Source organism: Otolemur garnettii, unplaced genomic scaffold (genome assembly GCF_000181295.1).
Source record: "Otolemur garnettii isolate 467f Iridium unplaced genomic scaffold, OtoGar3 scaffold00011, whole genome shotgun sequence".
NCBI lineage: Eukaryota > Metazoa > Chordata > Mammalia > Primates > Galagidae > Otolemur > Otolemur garnettii.
Genome location: NW_003852406.1, coordinates 26,771,543 through 26,781,375, shown reverse-complemented (window position 1 = coordinate 26,781,375; position 9,833 = coordinate 26,771,543). Strand labels below are relative to the sequence as shown.

The 9,833-nt window shown below is 54.3% G+C and overlaps 1 protein-coding gene across 1 annotated transcript in view; it reads right to left on the bottom strand.

Annotated features, from left to right (window-relative positions):
- Window positions 1-9,417, bottom strand: part of CSK (C-terminal Src kinase) — a 24,307-nt gene extending 14,890 nt beyond the window's left edge. The window contains exon 1 of the mRNA XM_003784517.2: window positions 8,792-9,417. The gene's annotated coding sequence lies outside the window, so the exon portion shown is untranslated. The remainder of the gene's footprint in view (window positions 1-8,791) is intronic.
- Window positions 9,418-9,833: the final 416 nt, after the last annotated feature.

The window sequence follows — 9,833 nt, the reverse complement described above, 5'->3', positions numbered from 1 at the left end:
GAGGTTGCTGTGAGCTGTAATGCCACGGCACTCTACCCAGGGGGACAGCTTGAGGCTCTGTCTGAAAAAAAAAAAAAAAAAGCCAGGTGTGGGCAGCGCCTGTGGCTCAGTGGGTAGGGCGCTGGCCCCAAATACCGAGGGTGGTGGGTTCGACCCTGGCCCTAGCCAAACTGCAACAAAAAATAGCCAGGTGTTGTGGCAGGTGCCTGTAGTCCCAGCTACTTGGGAGGCTGAGGCACGAGAATCACTTAAACCCAAGAGTCTGAGGTTGCTGTGAGCTGTGATGTCACGGCACTCTACCGAGGGCAATAAACTGAGTCTCGGTCTTAAAAAAAAAAAAAAAGCCAAGTGTAACACAATTATAAGAGGGACTTTACCTAACAAATGCAAACATTGTAACCTAATTCTTTGTACCCTCAATTAACCTGAAACAAACAAACAAAAAAGCTAGGTATAAATCACCTATGCTATACTACAAGCTATGTTTTTAAAGAAGATGAACAATATATTTTCTAAACTCAAATATACCTAGATTATCCTTGGAACAACAGAGGAAACTGATCACAGAGGCTGTCTCTCAGATGGGAAGGGATCAAGTTCAAGGGAAACTTACTTTTTACCATATATTTGTCATTTTGTTCTTTGGGACTTTTTTTTTCTTTTAAACTTCTTGCATTTATTACTTTCTCCCTAAAAATAACATTGAAAATAAGTAACTTTTTGTAAACTGCCTCTGTCAGGAGCCTTCCTTGGGTCCCCAGCTGTTGCCCAGGCCCTACCACACCTCACACATTCCTGTGCTCCAGGAGGCCACTGTTTGTGGCCTCTGGTTTAGGGTGGACTGGGAACTCTCCAGGGGAAAACTAGGGTCTGACTCACATTTGCATCCATCCCTAACATGGGCTGGGCCAGAGTGGTCACTCAGTAAACCAGTGCTGAATGAATGCATGAGAAGGGAAGAAGCCAGGCTGGCTGTACCACAGCGAGGTTCTAATTAATGGGTCTATATTTAAGCTCACAGGGACAATAGCTCTCACCCTACCATCCCTACCCTCACAGGGCTAAGGAACAGGGGCTTCGGATGTGATAGGGCCAGTGCTTCATTCTGACTTCCTGCCCCAAACCCTGCCCCCAGCAGCCTTTGTGCTGGGGTCCTGGGAACAGGCTGGGCACTGTGCCCAGGCACCGAGGTCAGTGGCCACAGCCTCAGGCAGGTCTTTCTTGGGAGCCCAGGCTGGCAAAGGAGGAGGATGGAGGGGAATTGGGAGCCCAGAAACTTCCAGGTTGCCTTCTATCTGCCCTGCAGACAGCTATAAACCTCCAAAAGCCAGGCATGTGCTAAGGACCGGGCTAAGTCAAGGGCTTCTTGCCCTGCCCCCTTCACCAAAACTGTTCTGCCTGATGGGGCGTGGGAGCCTTTAGTAACTGTTTACACCCAGCTAAAAATACCCAGTGAAAAGGGAAGTGCACAAGAGACCTGGGGGAACTTAAGGCTGTGGCCCCCAGAGACTTTCGTCCTGCCATAGGACCCAGCTGGATCCTCTGGGGGCAGCCACTGGAAGCACCAGGTAACAGCAAGATCCACCCTACCTTTTCATTCTTTGAGCCAGAGTTTCAGGAGACTTTCTGTGTGCCCAGAGCCATGCTTGGTGGGCCAGGGTGGGCAAGAGGAAAAGGCCTAGAAGGTGCTACCCTTGGGAACCCAAGATCTCTCTGGGTCCTCTCCATTGTGCCTAGCCTGGGGCTGGTGACCCCCGCTCCCCCCCAAACACAGAGCTGACTGCTGTCCTTCAGGCTACTGGATGGTCAACCAGGGCCTAGTGTGCTCACTCAGTACCTCAAGATTGAGACTGCGCCACCTAGGAAGGCTTTGAGGAAGAAGGGGCAGGGAAACCAGAACTGGAAGGATTTGAGGGAGAAATGCCAGGGAGATGGGTGTGCTGGAGCAAGCCAGGATTGGATTCCAAACTGTGGCACAGAGGGAGTTAATTAAGGCTGAAGAAGGCCTAGGGAAACTCTGAGCCCAGCTTACAGGTCACAGTACAAATGCCGGCAGAATTAAGTTTCAGATCTGGTCACGCCCCTTCCAAAAGGGCAGTGCACCTGAGGAGGGCGGGGCATGCACCAGCAGTTGGGCTGGTTCGGCAGCAATAAAATCAGCCCCACCCTTAGTTTTGCAGAGGGCACCCAGGCTGACAGTGCTGTGACACCGCCTCCCCAGCAGTCTGCAGGGCTCCCACTGATCCAGTAGGAGGCCCCCCAGCACCCCCACTGCACAGATGTCCAGGGTTGGCAGCAGCAGAACAGAGCACAAGACCCTTGAAGATGCTTAAGCCTCCCCAGGGGCCAGAAAGGACTGGAAGAATGCCTGGGCCTAGTGCATGCTGCCTTACCCCAGCCCAAGGCTCACTTCAGCCCTCAGCACCCCTGCCCTAAGGGGAGGGGTAGGTTTAAAGGCTGAAAAATGCTAAAAAATAAGTTACAGCATTTCACTAGCTTTTTTCCTGCCCTCATGGCTCAGTGGGACCGGAAATCCCGTCTAGTGGTTTGGGAGAGGTGGGGGCTGGGGTTAGAGCAGGCTAACGGGGGAGCCTCCTCCCCAGCATGGCTGCAGCTTGAGGCTCCCTCTCCTGGCCCAGAAAGGTTTCTAATTACTGCTCAAGAGCCTAATTACCTACGTGTGCTGGGCAATGGGGACTCTGGGCCTCCCTAGGGCCCTAACCCAGGCCTCTGCTCCCCCCACACCCCTTAACACAGGCTATGGTCTTAGCATTTGCCTACATTTACATACAGCTTCTCAGCACTAACTTCCAATGACCCATTGAAAATCATAAACTGTCTTTGTCCTTTACCCCAAAGTCTCCTAGCCACATTATAGGTGGGGAGACTGAGGGCTGAGATCCATGAACTGTCGAGAACTTTGGTCTGGGATTTCTGGCCTCCCTGTTTCAGAACTGGGACTCTCAGAACACACAGCTGGAGGGCAAAGCTATGGGGGGACCAATAAGAAGGACAGACTTGCTACCCACTTGGGAGAAGAGGGAGTTAGCAACACACTCAGCAGAAAGCATGAGAATTAAAAAAAGAAAGAAAGAAAGAAAGAAAAGCATGGGAATTAGAGTCTGCTGATCCAGTGTGGTTCAGGACCCTGCATTAGTTATTTAAACCTCAAAACACCTATGGGTGTACTGTTGATCTCTGACAGAGTAAGAAACAGCTAGGGAATGGGCGGGATGGTGGAGGTGGTGGATGGGTGTCACAGCTTCCAAGTGGATAGAACAGGGACTTGAGCCCAGGTTTGTCTGAACCTTGATCAAGAGACCTTTCCTTGGGCAGACACGATAACTCCCAGAAAATGGACAGATGTAGGGCACTGAGGGGAGGTCTGCCCAGAGCTTGGCTCTTCTGCTCGGGGAAGCAGAGGTACATCTGTGCCCACTTCTTGCTTATCTGCATACCCTGGCCTTGCACAGAAAGGCCAAGAGTTTGTCCAGGGCCACACAGCAACTAGCTAGCAGCCCCAGACAGTTTACAAGCTCCAAATGAGGACCTCTGCCCTCAACACTGCCTCTTCCTTAAATGCTGCTAGATTTTCATATGTCCTTCCCCTCCAGGAAGCCCTCCAGGATGCTCCAGCCCACACAGATCCTCAGCTTCTGAGCTCCTACCAGCCCTGTCAGGAAGTTAGAACCACAGACCTCCCCTAAGTCTCCACTACCAGCCAGCAGGGGAGCTCTCAGGGTTTGTTCTTCCTCCTCCTCCTCTCTTATTTCCCTACAACTTAGATAGCAGAGGCTGCAGATGCACTAGGCTGGTTGCTGGGCTGGTCAGGGCTGGGAAGCAGCAGCTAGGGTGGACAGGCGTCAGATGACACCCAGGTTTTTACCCACCCATAAAGCTTCCAACAGGCCAAGTGGCCTCTCTTCTGCTTGTTCTTTGACTCTGGGCCCAGACCACGGAAGGAGAGGGGGAGGGAAGCTGCGGTTGGAGGCTTTGCACAGCTAGTGTGTGATGAGAAGCTGCCCTCATCGCAGCACCTCAAAACCAGGAAGAGAAACTGAGCAAGCAGAAAGGGTGGGCTTAGCTGCAGGGGGCCCTCTAGTCTCTGGGGGGCCTGTTAAGGGGAGGTCCCAGATAGCTGCTGCACAAATTGTTTCCCCCTTTTCAGTCTGTTTCCCCCCGGGGAAAATGGGAGTCTCTGCCAGGTCTGGCCAGTCTGCCCTAGCCATCACAGTCTATAACTAATGGGCACTGCAGGGGCATCAGGCTGGATAAAAGAGCACCTTTCGATTGGTGGAGCACTCCTGACACTAGACATCAGGGACTCAGTCACCTGAAGCTACCCTCTCCCTCTTCATTCTCCCCTCAGCCATGCAGGGAGCACTATTTCTTCCTTCACCAGTTCTTTATTTTTAGGTCTGAATTTGACTTTAATCATTACTTAGCGGATTCTATTTCCAGCCTGTGGATGAAGGGACCCAGAGGAGAGGAGGAAGGGAGGCAGTGCTCCCTGCAAGGCATGGAGGATGGCCTGCTCCCCCACCCATCCTGTCCCCAACTAAGGGCGGGGGGAACTGAGAAACATCCAAAGGGCTCACACAAGCCAGGCCAGCATCTTGGGGAGGACCCCACCCTGTGACCTCATCTCAGTCCAAGCTGTGAGACAGGAGGGCAGTTGTAATGCCCACTTCCCCTACACCAAGACTGAGGAGGAGGGAGACACTCCACGGCCAAAAGTTCAGCAGTCAGAGTCCAAGGTCACATGCCTGTGGGATCCCTATATTTAATGGGGGAGGACCCCCCTGCCTAGGATGTCTTGGGTTACTCTAGGGTCATCTGGGGCTATCGTCTCTTAGGCCCAGGGAATGCCCAGCTGAGATGGGTTTCCTTCTACTGCCCACGAGGTGGCTCCAGGAGGGTACTTACTCCCAGTTACTCTGGTCTCCATAGAAGTGCAAAAAGAGCAAGCAAGGTGTCACAGCAGGACACGCTCAGGTTAGACCTGGGGAACATCTGCCAAGGAGGAGGATGTTAACACACAAGAGTTCTCCAGTGACTCTGTGGACTGTTTATGTTCCCTTCTAACTCCCAGCTGGGAGGCTCTAAGGCTCTAGAATGCTCCCTCCCCTAGCTTTCTTCCCTTCTTTAGCTACTGGGAAAGGGTGGGAAGCTGAGGCTGGCATGGCTGTCCCTAGGATGTCTGGGTTCCCCGCCCAAGTCTCACGCTAAGTAAACCTCTATTTCTACTGGGGAAAGGCTGGGCTGGGCTGGCCTGGCCTAAGCTAGGAGGCAGAAGGCTGCTGGGCTCTCAGAGAAGAGGCCTTGTCTACTTAGCTCTGATATTGGGAGACCGGAAAGGAAATGGGTGGGGTCAGGATACCAAGGAGCAGCCCATATTCCCAGGGCTAGCCCATCACATAGCATAGGGAGAAGAGAAGGCAGGGAGGCTAGGCAGGACCCTGGCCTTAGTAGCCCAGAACCTCAGAAGCAGATGGTTTCAGAGGGGATCTCATCTTTCTGTTGGTAAATGGTCAGCCAACATTGGCCCATGGCTCAGGTGTCTTTCCCACGTATTGAGGCAGCCTGCAGTGGACATTCCTTTAACAATGCCAACTCTTACTTATAAAAGGTAAGCAAAAGAGAGGGATTGTGCCAGGCACTTTCTAGCTCCTCAATTAGCTAGTTCATGCTGTTTTCACACCTTCCTCTGAAGGAAATCACCATCCCCCATTTATACAAAGGAGATTCAGAGGATCAGTGACTTGTCTAAGGTTCCTCTACCCTTGGCCTAAGTGGCATGGCTGAGCCTGAAACCAGTCAGGTGCCAAGTTACCTGTTCTCTGCAATACCCTGGCTGCTTTGGGGCCCCGCAGTGACAACCACTACCCTTTCATAGAAGATACAACGCACACACCAGTTAAAGAGTACAGGTGAAAGGGAGGCGCCTGTGGCTCAGGGAGTAGGGCACCAGCCCCATATACCAGAGGTGGTGGGTTCAAACCTGGACCTGGCCAAAAAAAAAAAGAGTACAGGTGAAGGCACAGCTGCTTGGAATATTCTGTAGCTTTATAGAGGCATTAGACCATGTAGCACTATGAGGAAATGTCCACAGACACAGTATTCAATGAAAAAAGGTGTCATGACAGGCACACTCAAACAGTAACAGTGATGAAAAAAAAATCAGGAAAGATTGGCAGGGAACTCTAAAATGCTAACACATTTAGCATATTTCAGTCATTGCTTACTGAAAAAATCGTGGGTGATTTTTGTTTTGTTTTTTAAATTTTCTATACTGCTGTTTTGCTACTTTCCAAATCAAGAAAATTAGTATGTACACAGTTTCCTTACAATAAGCTTAGATTCACTTCCCTAGGACTGAACTGCTCACCAGCTCCAGCTGAGGTATTAGGGACACTTCTGCTATGGGGATGGCCTTTCCCATATGGGACAGTCCCTCAGATATGTAAGGATGTCTTCCTACCTTATCTTTCTCAAATGCAACATCTCTGTTCTTTGGGGACTATATATCCAGGCTTCAAAATCCCTCAAAAGATGGAGCCCAGAACTGACCCAAGGGATGCCGTCCTTTCGGGAGCAAGCATGTCACACTGTGGATCCTGGGATTTAGCCCCTGCCTATTTTGGGGGGTAGGCTAAACTATGTCTCTTTTCCAACCCTTGGGAGTCTGGCACACTTACAATGAAGGGGAAAATTTTCTAGTCTTTCCTCACCTGTGACCCAATGCAGAGAGAACAGCCTCTCCTGAGAGGGAAGATGGCACCAAATCCACCAAATAAAAAATGCTCCCCCGTGCCAGGGCACAGTGGCTCATGCCTGTAATCTTCGCACTCTGGGAAGCTAAGATAGGAGGATCCCTTGAGTTCAGGAGTTTGAGAACAGTCTGAGCAACAGCAAGACACCATCTCTACTAAAAATAGAAAAATTAGCCGGGTGTTGTGGCAGGTGGCTGTAGTCCCAGCTACTTGGGAGGCTGAGGCAAGAGGGTCACTGGAGCCTAGGAGTTTGAGGTTGCAGTAAGCTATGACCCCATGGCACTCTGTCTCAAAAAACAAACAAAACACACCCCTGCACATGTACTAGCCACAAGCCAGACTCTCTCCTACAAAGGCCCTGGGACCCCAGGATGTACCCTCACAGCTGGTACAAAAGCACTCAACTGTGTCAGGCCCCAGTCGAAGCCCTTTAGACTGGAAAGGAAGTTAAGGCTAGGTGTGGGGCTATGTGAGGGGAGTCTCACAGCCCAGGACATCTAGGTCCTCTTCACTGTGCATGTCAGGGTAACAACAAAAACAAAAAACCCCACAACAAATAGGGGCCTGAGCAGAATGAAAGTGCCAGCAGGTTCAAGGGTGCCTAAACATGGCTCAGCAATCTCCAGAAAATGGCCTGCTCTCCTGGGAGCAAGAGGATCCTTCAAGGCTCCCAATCTCACCCCTGCTGCCTTTTGCCTGGTTCCTGCCATGGCCACACCCCCAGGGCAGTAGGAGCCTGAAATAGTCCCTTTGGTGCCCTCACTATGACAGTGCTCCCATGCCAGGGTTGTAGAGTACTGCCAGTGGAGACAGGGCGCTCACCTTGCCCATCCTGATCCTGTTCATATTCTGAATCTGGTTGCTCCTGTGCCGGCTGGGCCAAATGTGTGGGAGGCCTGGACTAGAACTGACCACCAGACTATTTCAACTGAGTGCCAGGGGCCAGGATCAGGTCCTGCCACACCACCAGGTGCTCCCTTGCCATACACTCGCCATATCCCCTGCTAGCAGACCAAAGGGAAATGTCAGGGGCAATGCTGATGCTGCCTGAGGGGCAGAGCTGGGACCGGAAGCCATTTCCTCCCTCTAGCCCTCTGCAGGGGAGCACGTGCTCACCCTACAAGGTCCCTCCTGGGCCAGGGTGGGGACCTGCATCCCTGCTGGTTGAAGGTGCCTTCCTGGTTTCCCTCTATCCATAGCAGTCCAGCTCTGCAGAGCTGGAGATAAAAGGACAGCTGGCCTAACTCTACCAGAAGCCTGGGGTAGCAACTTCTCCCTTTGAGTCTTAGGTCCCTGGTCCATGAAATAGGCAGAGAAGCCAACCCCTAGTCAAGCTCCAAAGATCTGGTGGCTGGACACACCCCTTCCTGACACCTGGTCTGGGCCCTGAGGAGCCTGGGAGAATGGACTGACCAGGATGCCAGAAGGTGGGGGCATAGTGCTAATCCCCCATGTCACCTTCACCCAGGATCAAAGACCTGCCCAGTTTCCCATCCAAAGGTCAGAGGTCCCTTGGCTTAGGCTTGGTCTTCCAGAAGGCCTATGGTGACAGCTTCAGTTCCAGGACCTGGGCTTTTAGCAAGGCTCAAGTGAGGTAGCTGGGCCCTGGGCTTGCCTGCAGCCAGCAGGGCCTCGGTGGAAGAAAGAGGGAGGGGTTGGAACCAAGCAGGCCAGGGCACTGCAGGGAGGCACTGGGCAGGGAAGGCCAAATTCCCACAAGTCCAGCTCAATCCCCAGGCCCGAGCCCTGAGCTTCTTCCCCTATGCTCCTTAGAGGAGGACTAGGGATGATCTGAGAAGACAGGTCTGTGGGGCTGCAGGGCAGTACCTCCCTCGTGCGCTCCCTTCGAGTTAGGTCTGACAGGGGATCCTGGGACAATTCGAACTCGAGAAAGAAGGGGTAAATGAGGTGGGGGATGGGAATGGACGCGGCCACAGAGGCTGGACACACAACCTCCACTCTCCTCCCTCCAGAGGACACTCAGACACACACCTCCTCCAGGGCTGCCAGGCACTCACCTCTCTTGGGGCGCTGTGGGTCCGGGCCACCTCGCCGAGGGCGGCATCAGCGGCCCGCAGGACGGTCCATGCGGCCAGGGGGGAGGGGAGGGGCGCAAGAGTCCCCAGGGGGTGCGGTACAAAGAGGTAAGGGTGCAAAAAAAGGGGAGGAGGGACGGCAAAAGGTAGGGGGGTGGCCGCGCGGCACGGGTCGGGGAGGGAAGAAAGGCGGGGGAAGGGGGCGGGAGGGAGTTGGGGGGAGGAAACAATGTAGCCGGCGCGGCCCCGGCAGAGTTCCGCTTCCGAACGCCGCCACTAAGGTTTGATTTTGGAACGTCGCGCCGGCTGCCAGGGGCCGCCCCGGACGCTTAATCCGGGGACCGCGGGGGCTCCCCGCGTTCCACGCCCCGGAGGCTCCCGCTGCCAGAGGGGCGGGAGGGACGGCTGGACAGGGACGGCCCAGACGGCGGCGCGGCCAGGCGGTCGCCCCGTTCGGACTCCGCCCCAGCAAGACCCCCGGGGCAGGGTGCGGGGTGGAGCGGCAGCGGGAGGGCGTCGGCGGGCTCGGCGGCCGCAGCCAACCTCGGCTCGCCCGGGGCTCCGCCGGGAGGAAGCTAGCAGGCCTGATGAGAGGAAGCGCGGCCCGGATCCTCCGCCCGCGGCAGCGCGCCTGCGCAAGGGGGCCTGCCCGGCGCGCGGTGGGGCGTGGGCCGGCGGAGCGGCGACCCCTGCTGGGCGCCCGGGGCACTGCGGGGGGTGTGTCTGCGCCCACTCCCTGCCCCCACCTGCTTGCCTGCGTTGAAGGCTCCGAAGGTCCCTCCCAGCCGGCCTTGGAGCAACTGCCTAGCCTTCTCACGGCGCAGCTGCTCCACTGCAGAAGCGATGAAGACCGAACCCAGGCCCCTCTTCCCAGGATAGTGGACCTCACTCACAGCAGTAGGCATTCATTCACACATTTCCTGGTACTGACAGTGTGACAGACCCCGCTCTGGGGTCTGCTTGTAAGACCACTTCGTTACCGTCAAGGCGTTCTCAGTCGGGTGGGGGTAGAATGACTGGCCAC